The sequence below is a fragment of the Moschus berezovskii genome, chromosome 7 (assembly GCF_049115385.1).
Source record: "Moschus berezovskii isolate FMDL1 chromosome 7, NW_MosBer_1.0, whole genome shotgun sequence".
NCBI lineage: Eukaryota > Metazoa > Chordata > Mammalia > Artiodactyla > Moschidae > Moschus > Moschus berezovskii.
This window is the reverse complement of record NC_142466.1, coordinates 97,107,060-97,128,693: the sequence shown is the minus strand read 5'-3', so window position 1 is coordinate 97,128,693 and position 21,634 is coordinate 97,107,060. Positions and strand designations below refer to the sequence as shown.

General features: G+C 41.8%; 1 protein-coding gene and 1 pseudogene across 4 annotated transcripts in view; one reads left to right on the top strand and one right to left on the bottom strand.

Annotated features, from left to right (window-relative positions):
• SPIN1 (spindlin 1) overlaps positions 1-21,634 on the top strand; it is an 81,809-nt gene that overhangs the window by 6,535 nt on the left and 53,640 nt on the right. Inside the window, exon 2 of one of the 4 annotated variants that reach the window (XM_055427527.2) lies at positions 16,040-16,177. The exons of the other annotated variants lie outside the window; for them this stretch is intronic. The gene's annotated coding sequence lies outside the window, so the exon portion shown is untranslated. The remainder of the gene's footprint in view (positions 1-16,039; positions 16,178-21,634) is intronic. 4 annotated transcript variants of the gene reach the window in all.
• Positions 7,278-10,903, bottom strand: LOC148777428 (ubiquitin-like FUBI-ribosomal protein eS30 fusion protein pseudogene; annotated as a pseudogene).

Below are 21,634 nucleotides of genomic sequence, written 5' to 3'. Positions count from 1 at the left end.
TCATGAGAGCAGAGATTCTTAATTGTTTTTGTCCATGAATACTTTTCTGGTCCTTAGCTCAGTTCTTGGGTTCTGAGAGCTCACATCCCCTGGGCCCTAGCTAGCATTGTCCAAAGGCACATTGAGGCTGTGTGGTTAAATGTGTGGTTTTCTGTCCAGGGGTCTGTCTGACAGTCTTATTCAGAGATCTCAGTTAATACAGTGTAGGAGCTGGCGATGCAGCTTGTTGATAAGGCTGCTTGTGTGCCTCATGCTAGAGTTGTAGTCCGTAGGACAGGAATTTGAGAGAGAAAGGGGGAAGTGCCTTGGGGGAGAAAACAAACTGGAAGCCACAGCAAGACAGATGGAAAGCTGTGTCAGTTGTGTTGCTTCTGACATTGGTTGTGTGGGCATCCAGAAAGAGCTGGGCCTTTGTCTTGGAGCTGACCGCACACACTTTGCCCAGGAGACAGAGACTCAGGGAGCCTGGGGGAGGGTAGAGTAGCTGTTGCAGCCTCGCATTAGCGAGGCAGATGGGGAGTTAGTGCAGATGTCCTACCAGATGTGCCCTCTGCCTGTTGCACAGTAGTCTCTCTGTGGCCCACCCAGTCCTGAAACAAATACAAGGGAAATCCTGGGAATGCAGTTTAGCCTAGCCAAGTTAAAGCATTACAGAGCAAAATGATGAGCTCAGGGTTTTAAATTCCCAGCAAGGGTTCCACATAATGGAACAGAAAGTTTCTGTGACTGCCCTAAAACTGCAAATTGAATTCCCTGTTAGTAGGTGAGAACTTTGAGTGGCTAGGAGTGGAAACCTGAAAATTGGATTATAGACATATGGTCAGTTTCTGATTTAGCTGGAGATTTTGAACACCTAAATTCTGTTGGACTACCTTTGCCAGTAGAAGCAGCCTTTTCATCCCCTGTCTGAACTTAATCTATGTTTGCCTGAAAACCCTGCATTTGGCTTCCCCTAGAATCCTCCCCAGAAATTATGACCAACCTAGATAGTATATTAAAAAGCAGAGACATTACTTTGCCAACAAAGGTCCGTCTAGTCAAGGCTATGGTTTTTCCAGTGGTCATGTATGGATGTGAGAGTTGGACTGTGAAGGAAGCTGATCGCTGAAGAATTGATGCTTTTGAACTGTGGTGCTGGAGAAGACTCTTGCGAGTCCCTTGGACTGCAAGGAGATCCAGCCAGTCCATTCTGAAGGAGATCAATCCTCGGTGTTCATTGGAAGGACTGATGCTAAAGCTGAAATTCCAATACTTTGGCCACCTCATTCGACGAGTTGACTCACTGGAAAAGAGTCTGATGCTGGGAGGGATTGGGGGCAGGAGAAGGGGATGACAGAGAATGAGATGGCTGGATGGCATCACCGACTCGATGGACATGAGTTTGAGTGAACTCCGAGAGTTGGTGATGGACAGGGGGCTTGGCATGCTGTGATTCATGGGGTTGCAAAGAGTTGGACACGACTGAGCGACTGAACTGAGAATCCTCCCAGAAGGCCTCAAAGGATGAGGTGCGATGTGTGAATTATGAAGAGGTAGACCTATTCTCCAAAAGAGTTTGCCTGGGGAATAATTGTAGGAATGGATGTTAAGGGTGTGAGATGATTGTGGAGGGAATGTAAAGTTGGGTTAGTCCAAATTTATTGATGTGGACAGGACGCTGAACTGGGATCTGTAAATGCCATGGTGACAGTTGCATCCTGGGCTGGAAGGTCTGTTAAATGGCCTTTTTTATTTAGAATTAATCATTGGGTTATAATTGGTAATTTTTGGTTACTCTGCTATTTTTGTATAATCATAAAAAGTTTTTCTTTAAATGGCCTCAGTTCAATTCAGTTGGTCAGTTGTGTCTGACTCTTTGCCACTTCATGGATTGTAGCATGCCAGGCCTCCCTGTCCATCATTAACTCCCGGAGCTTACTCAAAATCATGTCCATTGAGTCGGTGATGCCATCCAGCCATCTCACCCTCTGTTGTCATCCCCTTCTCCTTCTGCCTTCAACATTTCCCAGCATCAGGGTCTTTTCAGATGAGTCAGTTCTTCACATCAGGTGACCAAAGTATTGGAGTTTCAGCTTCAGCATCAGTCCTTCCAATGAACACCCAGGATTGATCTCCTTTAGAATGGACTAGTTGGATCTCCTTGCAGTCCACGGGACTCTAAAGAGTCTTCTCCAACACCACAGTTCAAAAGCATCAATTCTTTGGTGTTTAGCGTTATAGTCCAACTCTCACATCCATACATGACTTCTGGAAAAACCATAGCTTTGACCAGATGGATCTTTGTTGGCAAAGTAATGTCTTTGCTTTTTAATATACTGTCTAGGTTGGTCATAACTTTCCTTTCAAGGAAAGCATCTTTTAGCTTCATGACTGCAATCACCATCTGCAGTGATTTTGAAGCCCCCAAAAATAAAGTCTGCCACTGTTTCTCTGTTTGCCATGAAGTGATGGGACTGGTTGCCATGATCTTTGTTTTCTGAATGTGGAGCTTTAAGCCAACTTTTTCACTCTCCTCTCTTACTTTCATCAAGAAGCTTTTTAGTTCCTCTTCACTTTCTGCCATAAGGGTGGTGTCATCTGCATATCTGAGGTTATTGATATTTCTCCCGGTAATCTTGATTCCAGCTTGTGCTTCCTCCAGCCCAGCATTTCTTATGATGTACTCTGCATAGAAGTTAAATAAGCACGGTGACAATATACAGCCTTGACGTGCTCCTTTCCCTATTTGGAACCAGTCTATTGTTCCATGTCCATTTGTAACTGTTACTTCCTGACCTGCATACAGGTTTTTTAAGAGGCAGGTCAGGTGGTCTGGTATTCCCATATCTTGAATTTTCCAGTTTGTTGTGATCCACACAATCAAAGACTTTGGCATAGTCAGTAAAGCAGAAATAGATGTTTTTATGGAACTCTTGCTTTTTCGATGATCCAGCAGATGTTGGCAATTTGATCTCTGATTCCTCTGCCTTTTTTAAAAGCAGCTTGAACATCTGGAAGTACACGGTTCACGACGTACTGTTGAAGTCTGGCTTGGAGAATTTTGAGCATTACTTTACTAGCGTGTGAGATGAGTATAATTGTGGGGTAGTTTGAGCATTCTTTGGCATTGCCTTTCTTAAGGATTGGAATGAAAACTTACCTTTTCCAGTCCTGTGACCACTGCTGAGTTTTCCAAATTTGCTGGCGTATTGATTGCAGCACTTTCACAGCATCATCTTTCAGAATTTGAATAGCTCAACTGGAATTCTGTCACCTCCACTAGCTTTGTTCGTAGTGATGCTCCCTAAGGCCCACTTGACTTGACATTCCAGGATGTCTGGTTTTAGGTGATCACACCATCATGATTATCTGGGTCTTGAAGATCTTTTTTGTACAGTTCTTCTGTGTATTCTTTCCACCTCTTAGTATCTTCTGCTTCTGTTAGGTCCATGCTATTTCTGTCCTTTATTGAGCCCAACTTTGTGTGAAATGTTCCCTTGGTATCTCTAATTTTCTTGAAGAGATCTCTAGTCTTTCCCATTCTATCGTTTTCCTCTATTTCTTTGCATTGATCTCTGCAGAAGGCTTTCTTATCTCCTTGCCATTCTTTGGAACTCTGCATTCAAATGAATATATCTATCCTTTTCTCTTTTGCTTTTCGCTTCTCTTCTTTTCACAGCTATTTGTAAGGCCTCCTCAGACAGCCATGTTGCTTTTTTACATTTCTTTTTCTTGGAGATGGATTGATCCCTGCCTGTTGTACAATGTCACGAACCTCCGTCCATAGTTTATCAGGCACTCTGTCTATCAGATCTAATCTCTTGAATCTTTTAAATGGACTTAGTAAAAGATAAAAGCAACCTTATGTGCTTTCTCTTCGTAATTACTCTTCACCACAAGTTTTGGCCCATAAAGTGGTGTTCACCTAAAATGCATTGACTTTATAAATAATTTACATATTTTGGAAAGTGGCTTCACTGAAGAAATATAAATTGCCTATAGTCTTTTTATTTTATCATTTTTTGATTGGAGTATAGCTGCTTTACAGTGTTGTGTTTCTGCTATACAAAAGCGTGCATCAGCTATAAGTATGCATATGTCCCCTCTATCTTGAGCCTCCCACCCGCTGCGTCCCACCCTTCTAGGTCATCCCAGAGCACCAAGACCAGCTTCCTGTGCTCTGCGACAGCCTCTCAGCAGCTGTCTGTTTACAGATGGTAGATATCGGAGAAGGCAATGGCAAGCCACTCCAGTACTCTTGCCTAGAAAATCCCATGGATGGAGGAGCCTGGTAGGCTGCAGTCCGTGGGATCGCTAAGGGTCGGACACGACTGAGCGACTTCAGTTTCACTTTTCACTTTCACACATTGGAGAAGGAAATGGCAACCCACTCCAGTGTTCTTGCCTGGAGAATCCCAGGGGCAGGGGAGCCTGGTGGGCTTCCGTCTAAGGGGTCACACAGAGTCGGACACGACTGAAGTGACTCAGCAGCAGCAGCAGCAGCAGCAGCAGAGTGTATATGTCAGCGCTACTCTCTCGATTTCCTCCCCCACCCACCCAAAGTCCATCCTCTATATCTGCATCTTTGTTCCTGTTCTGCAGTTTGGTTCCTCAGCACCCTTTTTCTAGATTCCACATATATTCCGTGTATACACGATATTTGTTTTTCTCTTTCTAACTTCCCTCTGCTGTGTGACAGATTCTAGGTTCATCCACGTCACTTCAAATGACCCAGTTTTGTTCCTTTTTATGGCTGCTGAGTAATATTCCATTGTATATATGCACCACATATTTATCCATTCATCTGTCAGTGGACATCTAAATTGCTTCCATATCCTTGCTGTTGTAAATAGTGCTGCTGTGAACATTGGGGTACATGTGTCCTTTAGAATTATGGTTTTCTCAGGGAGTATGCCCAGTAGTGGGATTGCTGAGTCATATATGGTAGTTTTGAGAGTAGCATTGATGTCTGTGCTCAAATGAATACTAAGGTGAAGGTAAGAAGCGGGAGAGAGGGAGGGAGAAAAAGAGAAAGGAATTCTTTTTCCCTTTGGCCCTCATCACCCTCAGCGTCACCTTTGGGCTTCCCAGGTGGCTCTGTGATAAAGAATCTGCCTACTAATGTGGGAAACTCAGGAAACACTGGTTCGACCCCTGGGTCAGGAAGATCCTCTGGAGGAGCAGATGGCAACCCACTCCAATATTCTTGCCTGGAAAATTTCATGGATAGAGGAGCCTGGTGGGCTGCAGTCCACGGAGGCGCGAGGAGTCGGACACGACTGAGCCTACCCGGATGGTACTTTTATTCTTAGTTATTAAGGAACCTCCACACTGTTCTCCATAGTGGTTGTATCTGGTTAGTAGTAAGTAGCCAATTCCCCTTTTGGTTTAAGGACAGTTGACTTCTCAGAGTCTTGCCTTTTTTTCTTTTCTTCAGTGAAATATACTGAAAGTACAGAAGTAATTACAAATCTGTGGTTTGTGACATACTACCCATGCAACTGGTGCTCATTTTTGTCATTCATTTCATTCACAAGGTCATGTATAGTTGTAGTTTGTTTATGCGTGTAATGATTTACTCATGTATTATCCATGGCTGTTCATTCTCCTGCTGAAAAATATTAGGTTGTTCCCACTTTGAGACTGTTCAGTTCCCCCCAAGCACAAGACAGGATGTTGGGATTAGATTTTTCTGTATTGGGAGAAATACTTGTGAGAGAGTGAACAGCCCCTTGCAGGTCTGATGTATGTGGAGGAGGAAGAAATTACAGAGAATGTCTGGTAACTTAGGACTTAAGTGCTGTTCCAAGAAAGTGTTAGCAAGGCCAGTGACATGTCCTCTAGCCAAAGTTGGGACCAGAGGAGTCCCTTGCCCTGCTGAAATGGGCCTACGTTAGCATCCTGCCTACGGCCAGTCATTGGCTAGAACAGCCTGTGGGAAGTATTGGTCTGGGGGAAGGGCCATGATGGATTTAGAACCGAGCAGCTCCCCATATTAGGTGATCCAGGAGGCTCATTTCATGAGTGTCGCGGGGCTCGTGTAAGTGGATGTGCTCTGAACATTCAGGTACATGTTTCTTGATTGCTTTTCTGTTGGGTAGACTTAGGAGAAGAATTGTTGGGTCTTTTATGCCTGTGTTCAGTATTAGATAATGCCAGACATCCAGTGTGGGTATACCTATCAGTTTCTTTTCTGATGAATGCATTCTTGTGACTCCACATCCTCCCCAGTATTAAGTTTAAATCTTTTCTGAGAGTGTGTGGCAGTATTTTTGCTTTTAGTTTCTGCCTCCAAAGTAGAGTAGTCATGTGATTTGTCTTGGCCAGTGAAGTGTGAGCTGAAGAGACTTGTCACACAGGCTTTAAGAGCAGTGGTGAGATTTGCCGTTTTCCCTTTTTCTTGCCAGTGATGGTGTTTACAAGTGGACCTTCCTGCAGTGCAGGTCTTTGTGTGTCTAGAGCAGACTGAGAGCTGGGGGCGGGGGAGCAGATGGGAAAGAGTGGAGAAAAGAGGGAGAAGGCAGGAAGTGGGAATTTCTGTGGTCTCAAGCAACGAAGATTTTGAGAGTTGTTTGCATACTCATTAACCTAGCCTGCCAGATAAACTTTTTGTTTCTTATTTCCAAATACACTTTTGTTTTTAAGGGGAGCTTTAGGTTCACAGCAGTGCTGAGTAGAAAGTACAGAGTTCCCTGCACCCCCTGACCCCACACAAGCATAGCCTCGCCTATGAGCCACATCCTGTACCACACTGTACATTTGTTAGAGTGGATGGACCTACGTTGACATCATTGTCAGCCAGGATCACATAGGGTTCACTCTTCTTTTTAAAAATATATTTGTTTGTTTATTTGGCTGTGCGAGGTTTCAGTTGTGGCATGCGGGATCTTCCGTTTTCAGTGATGCATGTGTGGTCTTTAGTTGAGTCCTGCTGACTCTTGGTTGTGGAATGTGGGATCTATCACTGGTTCCCTGACTAGGAACCAAACCCGGGCCGCGTGTGTTGGGAACATGGAGTATTAGTCACTGGACCACCAGGGTTCACTCTTGGTTTTATATAGTCTGTGAGTCTTTACATTTGTATCCACCATTATAGTTACATACAGAATAGTTTCTTTGCTCTAAGAATCTTCTGTATTCTGTGTGCTTTTTTCTGATTTCTGTTTTGATTTCTTTGTGGTCAGAATACTATATAATTAAAAGCTTACGACATTTTTTGAAGCTTGCTTTATGGCCTCACATGCAATCTGATCAGGTTCTTTTTTTTTTTTCCTATATGATTGGGCTAAGTGGCTTTATTAGAGAAAGCCAGGATTACGAAGGACTTGAGAGTTGGCACTGGGGCCCTTCTTGCCCAAAGTGGGCACAGCACTGACAAAGTGCTGGCTCTTTGCACAGGCTTCTTGGCCCAGTCTGCCTTCCTTTCCTCTTGTTTGGCCACCTTTGGAGTCTGACCCTTACTTTCCCAGCGGGGGCCAGGGAACCATGGACCAAGCATGAGGCTGGCTACTTCCAGAGTGCTCAGAACCTTTAACCCACACTGACCCAGGGTAGCCTCATCCTCTCCGGGCGAGCCTGTCAGGAGCAGGACTTGATCCTTTGGAGCAGTGCTCTCCAGTGAGACTACATGAGCCTTGATCTGGGCGACTGTCTCCTGGCTGCTCACCTGGAGAGTGTGTAGCTCCTGCGCGCTGACAGAGAGCTGCTTGTTGGCAACTGGGTCATGGACACTGCTGCTGCTCCCACAAATACGGAGTAGAGAAAGAGGAAGGAGTAGTGCGGGCAAGCACGTCCTTTCTGCCTGCTGTGTGCCACGACACAGCTCTGAATCAGTTTTTGCAAATGACCTGTGCGTGCTTGGAAGGAATGTGCTTGTACATTTGTTGGATGCAGTGTTGTATATTTGTTAGTTCAGCTTTGCTAGTTGTGTTAAATTCTTCCTGTCCTTTTTTCCCTTCGGTTTGCTGGTTGTATTGGTTATCAAGAGAAATGTATTGGTATGCTTACTTTGCATTTGTCTGTTTCTCCTTAATGATAATTTTTGCTTTATCTATTTTGTGGTTATGTTACTAGGTGCATACATGTTTAGCATTGTATATTTTCCTCACCGTTGAGTCTTTATGTGTCCTTTAAGGCAAAAGTATTATTAGAAGTAAAGTTCGATTAGCTTAATATTAATGTAATTGCATTATCTTTTCTCTGATTAGTAGGTATAGTGTGTGCCTTTTAATTTTTTTAACTTTTATTTGCAGTCTTTCTGTGGCTTTCCATGGATTTTTCTGTTGTCAACAATACATAGCTGGGATTTAAAAAATCTAGTCTGACAATATTTCTTGTAACTGGAGTGTTTGGTCTATTGATATTTAACAAAATGACTGACATAGTTGGGTTTAAATATGTTCTTGTGTTTTCTGTTTATTGTACCTGTTTTATGTGTCTTTTCCTCATTTCTTTGGATGTCCTTTTTTTTTTTTAACTCTGATAATCTCAAGGTTACTTAAAACATGCATCTTTGACTTGTCAAAATCTTAACATTTGGTTATTTCCCCCTCTTTGTGGACGCTGAAACTCCATTTATTTTATTTGCACTTATGTAGCTCAGTTGGTCCTATTTTAACTCTGTGTATATTTTATCTTATACGTTATTAATTTGTACAGTAATGGCCATTTATTTATTATTTAATTGTCAGATCTTGGTTGCGGCATGTGGAATCTTTGCTGAAGCAGGCGGGCTCTTCGTAACCGCGTGTGGACTTTTATCCACTTGTGGCGTGCAGCCTCACTAGTTTTAGCGAGTGGTCTTAGCTGTCCCATGGCATGTGGAATCTAAGTTCAGTGACCAGGGATCAACACATGTCCCCTGCATTGGAGGGCAAAGTCCTAGCCACTGGACCTCCAGGGAGTCCCCTAGTACTAGCCATTTACCTTAACCCTTTTCATTGCTCTTCATTGCTTGCTGTAATTCCAGTCCAATTCCAGTTTCGTTTTCCTTCTGCCTGAAGAACACTCTTTGATTCTCCCCTGTTCTGTGACTCCTAATAGTGAATTCTATGAGTTTGTGTTAGTCTAAAAGTATCTCAATTTGTTATTTGTTTTTGAAGGATATTTTTGATATGTATAGAGTTTTAACTTGTCGGTTTTCTTCTAAGGTGTTGAAGTTACTGAATTACATTTTCAGCTTTTATTGTTTCTTCTTGAGTTAGTTTAGTATTTGCTGTCATGGATAGAATCTTTTTTACTTCATGCTTTTTATTTATATCATTTTGAACAGTTTTTCTGATTTTTAATTTATATTTTGTGTTTGTATTTTGTATTTTATATATTTTTTAATTTATATTTTGTGTTTACAGGTCTTACTGAATCTACGGTAATGCTTTTTATTCTTTTGAGATGTTTGCAAGCATTGTCTTTTAATGTATTTCTGCTGCCCTGTCTCCCAACACTCCACACCATTAAAATACTTGGGGAGACTTTCCTGGTGTTTTATTTACCCTTGGCATGCTTCATTCTTGGTATTTCTTCTGATCTCCCTTTGTTCACTAATTTTTAACAAGACTAATTTACTGATAATCTGTCCATTGAGTTTATTGTGTTTTTTTCACTTCTGGAAAAATCTGATTCTGTGGTAGTTTTCTACCAGAGTTTTATATCTTATTTTTAATCACTTTGAATGTGATAGTTGCAGATGTTTTTTTATTTAGTTATTTATTCCTGTAGCCTTTCTCCCATAACTTACTTTAAAGGATAATTTTGTAACTGCAGTAGCTGGCAGCCCAGTTCAGTTCAATTCAGTCGCTCAGTTGTGTCCGACTCTTTGCGACCCCATGAACCAGGCCTCCCTGTCAGTCACCAACTCCCGGAGTCCACCCAAACCCATGTCCATCGAGTCGGTGATGCCATCCAACCATCTCATCCTCTGTCATCCCCTTCTCCTCCTGCACTCAGTCTTTCTCAGCATCAGGGTCTTTTCAAATGAGTCAGCTCTTCGCATGAGGTGGCCAAAGTATTGGAGTTTCAGCTTTAGCGTCAGTCCTTCCAATGAACACCCAGGATTGATCTCCTTTAGAATGGACTGGTTGGATCTCCTTGCAGTCCAAGGGACTCTTCAAGAGTCTTCTCCAACACCACAGTTCAAAAGCATCAATTCTTTGGTGCTCAGCCGCCTTTGTAGTCCAACTCTCACATCCATACATGACTACTGTAAAAACCATAGCCTTGACTAGACGGACCTTTGTTGGCAAAGTAATGTCTCTGCTTTTTAATATGCTGTCTAGGTTGGTCATAACTTTCCTTCCAAGGAGTAAGTGTCTTTTAATTTTATGACTATAGTCACCATCTGCAGTGATTTTGTAGCCCCCCAAAATAAAGTCTGACACTGTGTCCACTGTTTCCCCATCTATTTCCCATGAAGTGATGGGACCGGGTGCCATGATCTTAGTTTTCTGAATGTTGAGCTTTAAGCCAACTTTTTCACTCTCCTCTTTCATTTTCATCAAGAGGCTCTTTAGACGTTAGTGGGTCTTGCTTTTTTTGGTTGTTGTTATTTGTTGTTTCTGCTGGGTTTTATTTTGTCTCTTTGTGGGCTAACTTAACTTACATGGTTGCACATGTAGTAGATTATATTTTTTAAATTGTTTGAGATAATTTGGGCTCTGGGATGGTATTCCTGGCGAGGATTTATGCTTGCTTTGCCAGACATCTGAGGGATCAGGTGGCTTAGGATCATCTCAGCTAAGTTTTAAGGTAGAGATGAGTTGCAGCTGGGTCTTTTAACATTCCCTTAGATCCCAAGAGCAGTTCAGGATTCCATCTTACAGAGAGATGGATTTACTAGCCCTCTCCTTTTGGTAGTCCCTGGGTTCTGGCCTTTGGCCCCTCACCTTGCAAAGTTGTTACCTTTTAGCTGCCCCGAACACTTGGCCATTACCCTTAGGGATAAAAGTGGCAAATTTGGGGTTTACCTCTCAAGGCCCTACCTCTGGAAGCACTTCAAGTTCTTTGATACCTACAAGCGTGTGATTAGGGTATGTGTCAGTGTGTGTTCAAGTTTTGGTCTGGGGACATTTTCCGTCATATACAGTTGTTCCTCAATATCGGCGGGGGATTAGTACTAGTATCCCTTGAAGAAAGCCATGGATGCTCAAGTCTTTTCCATAAAACGACATAGTTTTCATGTAACCTATGCACATCCTCCCATATACTTAGTCATTTCTAAACTATTTATAATACCTCATGTATGGATGTGAGAGTTGGACTGTGAAGAAAGCTGATCGCCGAAGAATCAATGCTTTTGAACTGTGGTGTTGGAGAAGACTCTTGAGAGTCCCTTGTACTGCAAGGAGATCCAACCAGTCCATTCTAAGGGAGATCAGTCCTGGGTGTTCATTGGAAGGACTGATGCTAAAGCTGAAACTGCAATACTTTGGCCACCTCATGCGACGAGTTGACTCACTGGAAAAGACTCTGATGCTGGGAAAGGTTGGGGGCGGGAGGAGACGGGGACGACAGAATGAGATGGCTGGATGACATCACCGACTCTGTGGACATGAATTTGAGTGAACTCCGGGAGTTGGTGATGGACAGGGAGGCCTGGCGTGCTGTGATTCATGGGGTCGCGGAGAATCGGACACGACTGAGAGACTGAACTGAACTGAACTAAAATGCAACATAAGTACTGCTAAGTGGTTGCAAATGCAACATAAATGCTGTGTAGGTAGTAGTGCTATGGGGGAACTTTGGAATTTTTTTTCCCTTGAATATTTTTTATCTAAGGTAGGTTGAATCTGTGGATGTGGAACTTATAGGTACAGAGGGTGAACGGTATAACAGTCAAGAAAATACTGTAAAAGAACCCCCTTTGTCTCTGTGACACCACTCCAGTGATACCTTCTTAAGTTGGATAACTTCCTGGCTTCTGGTATGCGCAGATGTTCCAGGCTCTTCATGGATTTCCTCCCCCTTACCTGGAATTAACCATTCCTATAAGAAACCCTGGTTCCCAACAGTTTTTGTTAGCGTTGTTCTTTCAGATTTTATTTTAATATTCTAGCTTTCAGGTGAGTGGTCTAAATTACCAGTCCATCCCCAGTGATGGTATTCCATCACCACCAGGATTGTCTGTTCTTTAGTGATTCCTGTGTGTATCCTTGTAAAGACACACCAAAGATTTGGAGTTGTTTTTTTTGCCAGTGGTTTTAGGTAGGAATGGTTTTGTCATGGGTCTTTTGGCAGTCTGGCAAAACCTATGGATATCTTCTCAGAATGTTTCTGAATACAGTAAGTTAAATTCAAGGAAGCAAAGGAGAAGTAAGTTACATTTAAATAGTTAACTAAAATATGAAAACTTTAACTTAGTAATAGTACTTTTTGGTTAATATATTATGTGGCAGATAAGACATAGGTAAACAATTCTTATATTTTAAAGTACTGAAGTGGTCGTTCTTGGGGTTTATCAGAGTGAATTGAGGCGGTCTTTGACCTTTCACGTTTGTTGTTGGTTGTTCAGTCACTCAGTCGTGTCTGGCTCTGCGAGCCCATGGACTGTAGCATATTGATCCATAAATAATTGATGATAGGGAATACAGGACAGCATTATAGATCTGTGGGTCAGTGCATATAATCCTAACACGCTAGCTACTCAGAGTGAGGCTACACTTTACATGTTGAAGCATTATCCTCCGTAAAACTGCCCTCACTGCAGATACCAGCAATAAACTTGGGGTCCACAAGCCATCCACATTTCTGACCACCTGGCTACAAAGTCAGGGGTTCCCATGACCACCTCAGATTTGAGAATTTACTAGAAGAACTCATAGAACTCAGGAAAATGCTATCCTTATGATACAGTTTCATTATAGCAGAAAAGGATCCAAATCCATGACCATCCAAAAGAAGAAACACACAGGAAGAGGTTTGTAATAGTCTGAGTGGGAATCATCCAGTTTTCTTTGGTGGACTCAGGAGTATCACTGTCCTGCACATGGATATGTAACGGGGTGTAGGGCTGGAGTATTGTTGACCAGGGAAACTTGACTGTCCAAAGTGTTTTTTGGGGCTTTGTTATGTGAGCATGGCTGATTGAATCATTGGCCATAACGTTGAGCTCAATCTTTAGCTTCTCTCTTTGAAAATTGACTGCTGTCAGGGGATTCAAAATCCCAATTCTCTAATCCCGTAGTTGATCTTTTTGGTGAGTCATCCTGTTAGCACAAACTATCTAGGGGATCATAAATCAAAAGTACTCCTGTTACTAAGTACATTCCAAGGATTTAGAAGGTACTTCCTAGGAACTGGGATGAAGGCCAGCCAAACTCTTTGTTTTACAGCAGTCACCAATTCTGTTTTCATAGTTTGATGACTAATACCCTGTTGGCTCTGGTCATGTCTGTTCTGTGGCAGGCCATGTAACTTAATTTAGAAGTAGTGGATGAGCTTTAAAGCTATTTTGAGATCTGTAACATATGCAGTGGGGGTTGGAAAGATTTGTGATTTCTATTGTTTGAGAAAGTCAGTGATACTCATAATATTGTGGTTTCATACACATGATGGAAGTAAAAGGAAAATGAAGATAGATTTTTTCCCTTGTCCAGGTTCATGGTACTAGTGAATTTTGTCCATGTTTAAGAGCTCTTATATTAGAACTTGGTGTTTAGATGTCTAGTGATTTAGACTGTTTAATGGTTTTGTTTATATTGATAGTTTGGTATATACTGTAGCCAAACATTGGGTAGTTAATGATGTTGTGTTCAAATTGAGCCCTTCATTTTAATTTTAAAGTTTTAGCGAAAGGGAAGTCGGCACTGGAGACCTAGAGTGCTGGTTTTACCTGCCATCCATTGAAACATCTGTGACTGGACTTTCTAGTAAATCTTTTATGTGGTTAGGAAGGTTCTAAGTTGTAAACCAAGGCTTCTTCTTTCCAGATTTATAAAATCTGAAACCATTGACTCTTTGTCTCTCTTAACCATTTTATGTGAAAATTTTCAAACATATAGAAAAGTTGAAACAGGCATTTGAACATCTGTATACTTGCCATCCAGATTCAGGAGTTGCAAATATTTTGCCGCCTTTTCTTAATCTATTTTTTAAAAAAACCTTGCCTTAGGAAATAAGCTACAGACTGTTGAGTACGTGTAGTAAATCTGTGCTGTTGCCACTAGTTCCAAACTTTGCTATTCTCCACTCTCTGTTGTTCCCTATCCCCCAAGCTTTTAAAATGAAATTTCCTCTGCATTGAAAGGTTAAAACTATAGCTTAGTTATACCTGTATGTTCTCCATTGAGATTTCATTTGCTAACATTTTGCTCTCCTAATATTTTTTGTTGAGCCATTTGAAAGTTGGAGTAAATTGCAGGCATCATAACACTTTAAAGATTTGCGTGTTTTTCTTTGTATCTACAGTATCTTAGTTAAGAAAATTATTTTTTGTTTAATGTTTAGGTCCTATTCAGATTTTAGCCATATGTCATTTTTCACATAAATATTTGTGTTAAGATAAATTCCCCCCCACACTCTGAGCCCTCTATGATGACAACTTTAAGACCCTTGTTGGCAGCTCAAACTTCAGCTTACACGTGATGTGTTTGGCCTTTAGTGTTCCTGTGTACTTTTGCATTGGTGTTGAGACTTCTTTGGAACATGGCACTTTAGCTTAAGCAGCTTTAGTAATTTATAAATAGCACTGTTTGGTGATAGCAGCTGGCAGCAAATATTTTGATATGTAACTTCTGCTTTGTGTTTATTAATTTTATGTCTGAAAATTTGAAACATTCATTTTTTAACCTTTTTGGAGACAACAGCGCTGTGTCATTGATTTTTTTTGTGGTGTCCTTTTCCTTTATGGGCACAATCTATGTTTTTAATTTTTGTTTGGTTTGGGGGCCACACTGTGTGGCATGTGGAATCTTAGTTCACCTACCAGAGATTGAACCCAAGCCCCCTCAGTGGAAGTGCAGAATTTTAACCACTGGACCACCAGGGAAGTCCCTGTGTTTATTTTTAAAATAAATATATCTCAGTAATACTTCTTGCAGCCCACTTGAGAGCTGTTTTAATTTCGGTGCCATAGGTTTTTAAATTTCCAAAATGGAACAGCTATAGCGTGTGTGCCTCATGGTGGCTGTGCAGAGTCTGAGTTGTCACATGTATATTAGTGTGTAAGACACAGCATGTGCTTGGGGACAAACAACCTTTGAGATGGTTATAGAAGAATTTTGAGCTTCAAAACTAAATTCATGACATTTTAAAAGTTGTCTAGCACCTGGTTATTTCCTCCAGGAATTCATATTCCATAAGGGCACGTGCTACCAGGTGAATTCAGTGACTGAATTATGGTTACTGAATTAATTCTTCTTAGATGTTTTAACTGGATAAGGCAATGGCAGCCCACTCCAGTGTTCTTGCCTGGAGAATCCCAGGGACAGAGGAGCCTGTTGGGCTGCCGTCTATGGGGTTGCACAGAGTCAGACACGACTGACGTGACTTAGCAGCAGCAGCAGCAGCAAAATTGCATACCTGGATAGCTAGCTATATTTAATACAGATGGATTTAGCAAAAGGAAATCTAAGATCATCTTTTCTCCAAATTTTATTATGAAAAATTTTATTTATTTTTAAAATTTAAATTGAAGTAGGAATTTGGAGAATAGGTATATTCTTTGTTTAGATTCAGAAATTAATATTTTGTTATTTTCACTTGATTGTTTGTTGTATGTATTGCTTTCTTCCCCTGAACTATTTGAAATTCACTTGCAGACATTATGTCACCCTACCTGTAGAAATTTTAGTATGCGTTTCCTAAAAATAAGTGTATTCTTGTGCATAACTATAATGTCATTGTGCCTTTAAAGTTCAATGATGATGTCATAACGTGCTATCTATTATATGGTCCCTGTTTAAATTTCCCCGTTTGTCTTCAGTGTCTTCTACAGCTTTTCCCCCTCCAAACCATGCATTTAGGATTTACTTGTCTGCGTTTAGTCTCTTAATCTAGATCAGTATGTCTGTCTTTTATTTTCTTGTGACATTGAACTTTTATAGAATATGACCCATTTGTCTTGTAGAAGCTTCTTACCTGCTCTTGTGTGTGGTGTGCTTTGCATTACGTCATGTCTGGAAGACTCCGAAGTGTGGTTGGCTCATAATTAGTGGTGTTGAATGGTTTGGTCCCTCCGCTGTCAAGCACCGTTCATAATCAGCAGGTAATTTGGGGTGATTCTTTGGTACTATGCAACATTATTTTCTAGAAGCCTTTCGCCTCATGGGGTTAGCAGTCTGCTGGGTTTAATCCTGAATACAGGGCTATCTTTTTTATGGCCATCAAATTAAGCTTCACTTGATAACATTTTCTGTGACATTTGAAAAAAATTGTGACTCCTGCTATCTTAGAAATGAGATTTTGGTATATATCATTTCTAAGATAAAATCAGGCAGTTTGGAATAGTAATTGCAACTCAAAAATAGGGAAGGACTTTTGTATTATTAAAAAAGCTCCTGTATCCTTTACTGCTGCAACTCTTCAGTCTGTGTGTTTTACTTTCTGTGAAAGTATTGTAACAAGTTTAACCTGAAAATTTTAGTACAGTGGTAAGCAATAGAAAATCATACAAAGACAAGCTTATATCTGCTAGTGAGAAGGGTGCCTTTAGATCATCAGTAAGCCAAATTTTTTATGTTATAGAACCAAGTTGATTTATTATGTTAGGGAACATTGATACTTGTGTAGGTTAAAATATTCTTTAATTTTTGAAGTAGCTTTGTGAAGAATGTCAGAAAAGGAACAGAGTTGGGAGATGTTTTTAAAATTGGAAAATACTGTATCCTTTGTTAGGTGCTGATGAGAATATTTTAGTGGTAAGGGAAATTGATACAGAAGATGGGATTTGCAAAACATATGAAAGGGATGAATTGAAACAGTTTGTCTGTTACTATAGTAGGAGAAGGTACCAGTCAGCTGATAAATTTGGTAGTGGGAAAATGAGTAGTTCTCTTGTTTGCTTCCATCTGACTAGCAAAAAGGAAGCTTACCTGCTGAGGGTGGGCATTGTCAAAAACTCACTTGAGATATAAGAGTTTAAGTTAGAAGTTTTTCAGCCATGCTTAATGGCTCAAATTGTGGCTGTAGTAAGCAAGAAGTTGGTTTTGGCGGAAAGTGCCAGAGACAAGCAAGGAAGTCACTATGTAGTTGACCATCTGTGGAATCTAAGCTGAGTAATGAGGGCGGTTAGTACCCAAGGAGATAAAAATCAAGCCACAGTTTGGAGGTAGTGGTTGCATAAAGTAATTGTTGGGAGTAGGATGGCTGGTGTAAGAAAATTGGAGTGACTAGAGGTTGTTTTGAATGTAAGATGCTTAAAACAAAGATTCCAAAGGTATTGGAGTGATTGGTCAATGAGAAGGTTGAGGTTGTGACTGTGGAGATAGTTGGCTGGAGTTGGGTATATTGAAGTAAAGATGTCTTAAAACCAAGGGGGCATGTTGTTCAAAGGATCTTATGTTGCCAAAAATGTAATGGAAAACAAGCAAACCAGGAACCAGATTTTCAAAAATGTGTGCAGATGACTAGAGGGTTAATAGGCAGATAGAGGTCTGCAACAAAAAGTTCAGTTTAGTCGCTCTGTTTGTGGCCAATTCTTTGCGACCCCATGGACTGCAGCACCCCAGGCTTCCCTGTCCATCACTAACTCCCGGAACTTGCTCAAACTCGAATATATAGAGTTGGTGATGCCATCCAACCATCTCATCCTCTGTCATCCCCTTCTGCCTTCAGTCTTTCCCCACCATTAGTGTCTTTTCTAATGAGTGGCCCCTTCGCATCAGGTGGGCAAAGTATTGGAGTTTCAGCTTCAGGGTCAGTCCTTCCAATGAATATTCAGGACTGATTTCCTTTAGGATGGACTGGTTGGATCTCCTTGCAGTCCACAGGACTCTGAAGAGCCTTCTCCAGCACCACAGTTCAAAAGCATCAATTCTTTTGAAGAAGAAGGGAGGCCTGTTATTACTATTAATGTGAGTGCTGTGGCACATGCCTGCACATTAGGGTGTAGGGGTAGGAGAGATCGTGTAAGTAAAGATAGTGGAGAACACAAATAACCACTTTGGAGGGAGCTACTGGATGGTGGGGACTGCCTTAAGGCAATGGAGAGGCTTGGACGATTGGAGGATAAGGGCTGTAGGGTTCCGGTAGGGAAAGCTATAGCAGCGTGGGAAGAGTTGAATGTGGAAGCTGAGATTTCTGGTGTGAAAGAGGTAGAGCTGTGTGAGGCTTGCATGGCTGTTGGGTGGACTCTTGGGAAAGGTGGATGTCTGTCTTTGTTGTCACCTAGACTGATTTCCTCAGCTCAATGTGGGAGAGCCCTGGAAACAGCTTGGGAACCTTGTGTGGGGGAAAAGTCACCTTTAGAGGAGATGCTGCTGCTTCTACAGAGACCAACCAATTCTGACTCCATGTTGGATCTGTTTCTTCAACTTGCTTTTTTTTGCTGTGATTTTACTTGTTCAGTTCAGTTGTTCAGTTCAGGTGCTCAGTCGTGTCTGACTCTTTGCAACCCCATGGACTGCAGCACGTCAGGCCTCCCTGTTCATCACCAACTCCTGGAGCCTACTCAGACTCATGTCCCATTGAGTTGGTGATGCCATCCAACCATCTCATCCTCTGTCGTCCCCTTCTCCTCCTTCCTTCAGTCTTTCCTAGCATCAGGGTCTTTTCAAATGAGTCAGTTCTTTGCATGAGGTGGCCAGAGTATTGGAGTTTCAGCTTCAGCATCAGTCCTTCCAGTGAATACTCAGGACTCATCTCCTTTAGGATGGACTGGTTGGATCTCCTTGCTGTTCAAGGGACTCTCAAGACATCTTCTCCAACACCACATTTCAGAAGCATCAATTCTTCGGTGCTCAGCTTTCTTTAGTCCAACTCTCACGTCCATACAGGACTACTGGAAAACCATAGCTTTGACTAGATGGATCTTTGTTGGCAAAGTAATGTCTCTGCTATTTAACATGCTGTCTAAGTTGGTTATAACTTTTCTTCCAAGGAGCAAGTGTCTTTTAATTTCATGGATGCAGTCATCATCTGCAGTGATTATTGGAGCCCCCCAAAATAAAGACTTTGACTGTTTCCATTGTTTCCCCATCTATTTGCCATGAAGTGATGGGACCAGATCTTTGTTTTCTTCATGTTGAGCTTTAATCCAACTTTCTCACTCACCTCTTTCACTTTCATCAAAAGACTTTTTAGTTCTTCGCTTTCTGCCATAAGGGTGGTGTCATCTGCATATCTGAGGTTATTGGTATATCTCCCAGCAATCTTGATTCCAGCTTGTGCTTCATCCAGCCCAGGTGAACTCCAGATTGAACTCTTTTCATGATTTACTCCGCATATAAGTTAAATAAGCAAGGTGACAAAATACAGCCTTTCCCGATTTGGAACTAGTCTGTTGTTCCATGTCCAGTTCTAACTGTTGCTTCTTGGCCTGCATACAGATTTCTCAGGATACAGGTCAGGTATTACCATCTCTTGAAGAATTTTCCACAGTTTGTTGTGATCCACACAGTCAAAGTCTTTGGCATAGTCAGTAAAGCAGAAATAGATGTTTTTCTGGAACTCTCTTGCTTTTTCGATGATCCAGCAGATGTTGGCAGTTTGATCTCTGGTTCCTCTGCCTTTTCTAAATCCAGCTTGAACATCTGGAAGTTCATGGTTCACGTACTGTTGAAGCCTGGCTTGGAGGATTTTGAGCATGACTTTACTAGCGTGTGAGATGAGTGAAATTGTGTGGTAGTTTGAGCATTCATTGGCATTGCCTTTCTTTGGGATTGGAATGAACACTGACCTTTTCCAGTCCTGTGACCGACCACTGCTGAGTTTTCCAAATTAGCTGGCATATTGAGTGCAGTACTTTCACAGCATCATCTTTCAGGATTTGAAATAGCTCAACAGGAATTCCTTCACCTTCACTAGCTTTGTTTGTAGTGATGCTTCCTAAGGCCCACTTGACTTCACATTCCAGGATGTCTGGCTCTAGGTGAGTGATCACACCTTTGTGATTATCTGGGTCGTGAAGATCTTTTTTGTACAGTTCTTCTGTGTATTCTTGCCACCTCTTCTTAGTATCTTCTGCTTCTGTTAGGTCCATGCCATCTCTGTCCTTTATTGAGTCCATCTTTGGATGAAATGTTCCCTTGGTATCTCTAATATTCTTGAAGAGATCTCTAGTCTCTCCCATTCTATTGTTTTCCTCTTTCTTTGCGTTGATCACTGCGGAAGGCTTTCTTATTTCTCCTTGCTATTCTTTGGAACTCTGTATTCAAATGGATAAATCTCTCCTTTCTCCTTTGCTTTTTGCTTCTTTTCACAGCTTTTCTTCTTTTCACAGTAAGGCCTTCTCAGACAACCATTTTGCCTTTCAAATCTTACTTAATGGCCTGCCTCTAAGGACCCTGCCTCTCTGCCTCTTTTTCAGTCGCCAAGTACTCTTCGTTACCCAATGAACTGCAGCACACCAGGCTTCCCTGTTTCTTATCATCTCCCAGAGTTTGCCCAAGTTCATGCCCGTTGAATCTGTGATGCCATCCAGCCATCTCATCCTCTGTCTCCCTCTTCTCCTTCTTCCTTCAATCTTTCCCAGCATGAGGGTCTTTGCCAATGAGTTAGCTGTTTGCATTGTGCGTGTGTGCAGAGTCACTTCTTTTGTGTCCTACACTGTGAGCCCATGGACTGTAGCCTGCCAGGCTCCTCTGTCTTTGGGTTCTCCAGCAAGAATACTGGAGTGGGTTGCCATGCCCCCCTTCAGGGGATCATCCCAACCCAGTGATTAAACCCATGTCACCTGCAGCCCTTGTACTGCAGGCAGAATCTTTACCACTGTCTACCGGGGAAGTAGCCCAGCTCTTTGCATTAGGTGGCCAAAGTATTGGAGCTTCAGCTTCAGTCCTTCCAGAGTATTCAGGGTTGGTTTCCTTTAAGACTGACTAGTTTGATCTCCTTGCTTCCCAAGGTACTCTCAAGGGTCTCCTCCAGCATCACATTTCAAAAGCATCAGTTCTTCCTTGCTCTGCTTCTTTAATGTGCAGCTCTAACATCCATATGTGACTGGAATGACTGGAAAGACCATAGCCTTGATTGTATAGACCTTTGTCGGCAAAATGAAGTCCATGCTTTTTAACACACTGTTTGTCATAGCTTCCCTGCTTAGAAGCAGTGGTCTTCTAATTTCATGGCTGCAGTCACCATGTGTGATTTTAGAGCTCAAGAAGAGGAAATCTGTCACTGCTTACACCTTTTCCCCTTCTATTTGCCATGAAGTGATGGGACTGAATGCATGATCTTAGTTTTTATAATATTGAGTTTTAAGCTGGCTTTTTCACTCTCCTACCTTCACCCTCATCAAGAAGCTCTTTAGTTTCTCTTCACTTTCTGTCGTTAGAGTGGGATCGTCTGCATATCTGAAATTTTGATGTTTCTCCTGGCAAATCTTCTAGCTTGTGAGTCATTCAGCCCAGCATTTCTCGTCATGTGCTTTGCATATAAGTGAAATAAACAGTGACAATAACAGCCTTGTACTCCTTTCTCAATCCTGAGCCAGTCAGTTGTTCCATGAACTGTTGCTTCTTGACCTGCATACAGATTTCTCAGGAGACAGGTAATAGTCTGCTATTCC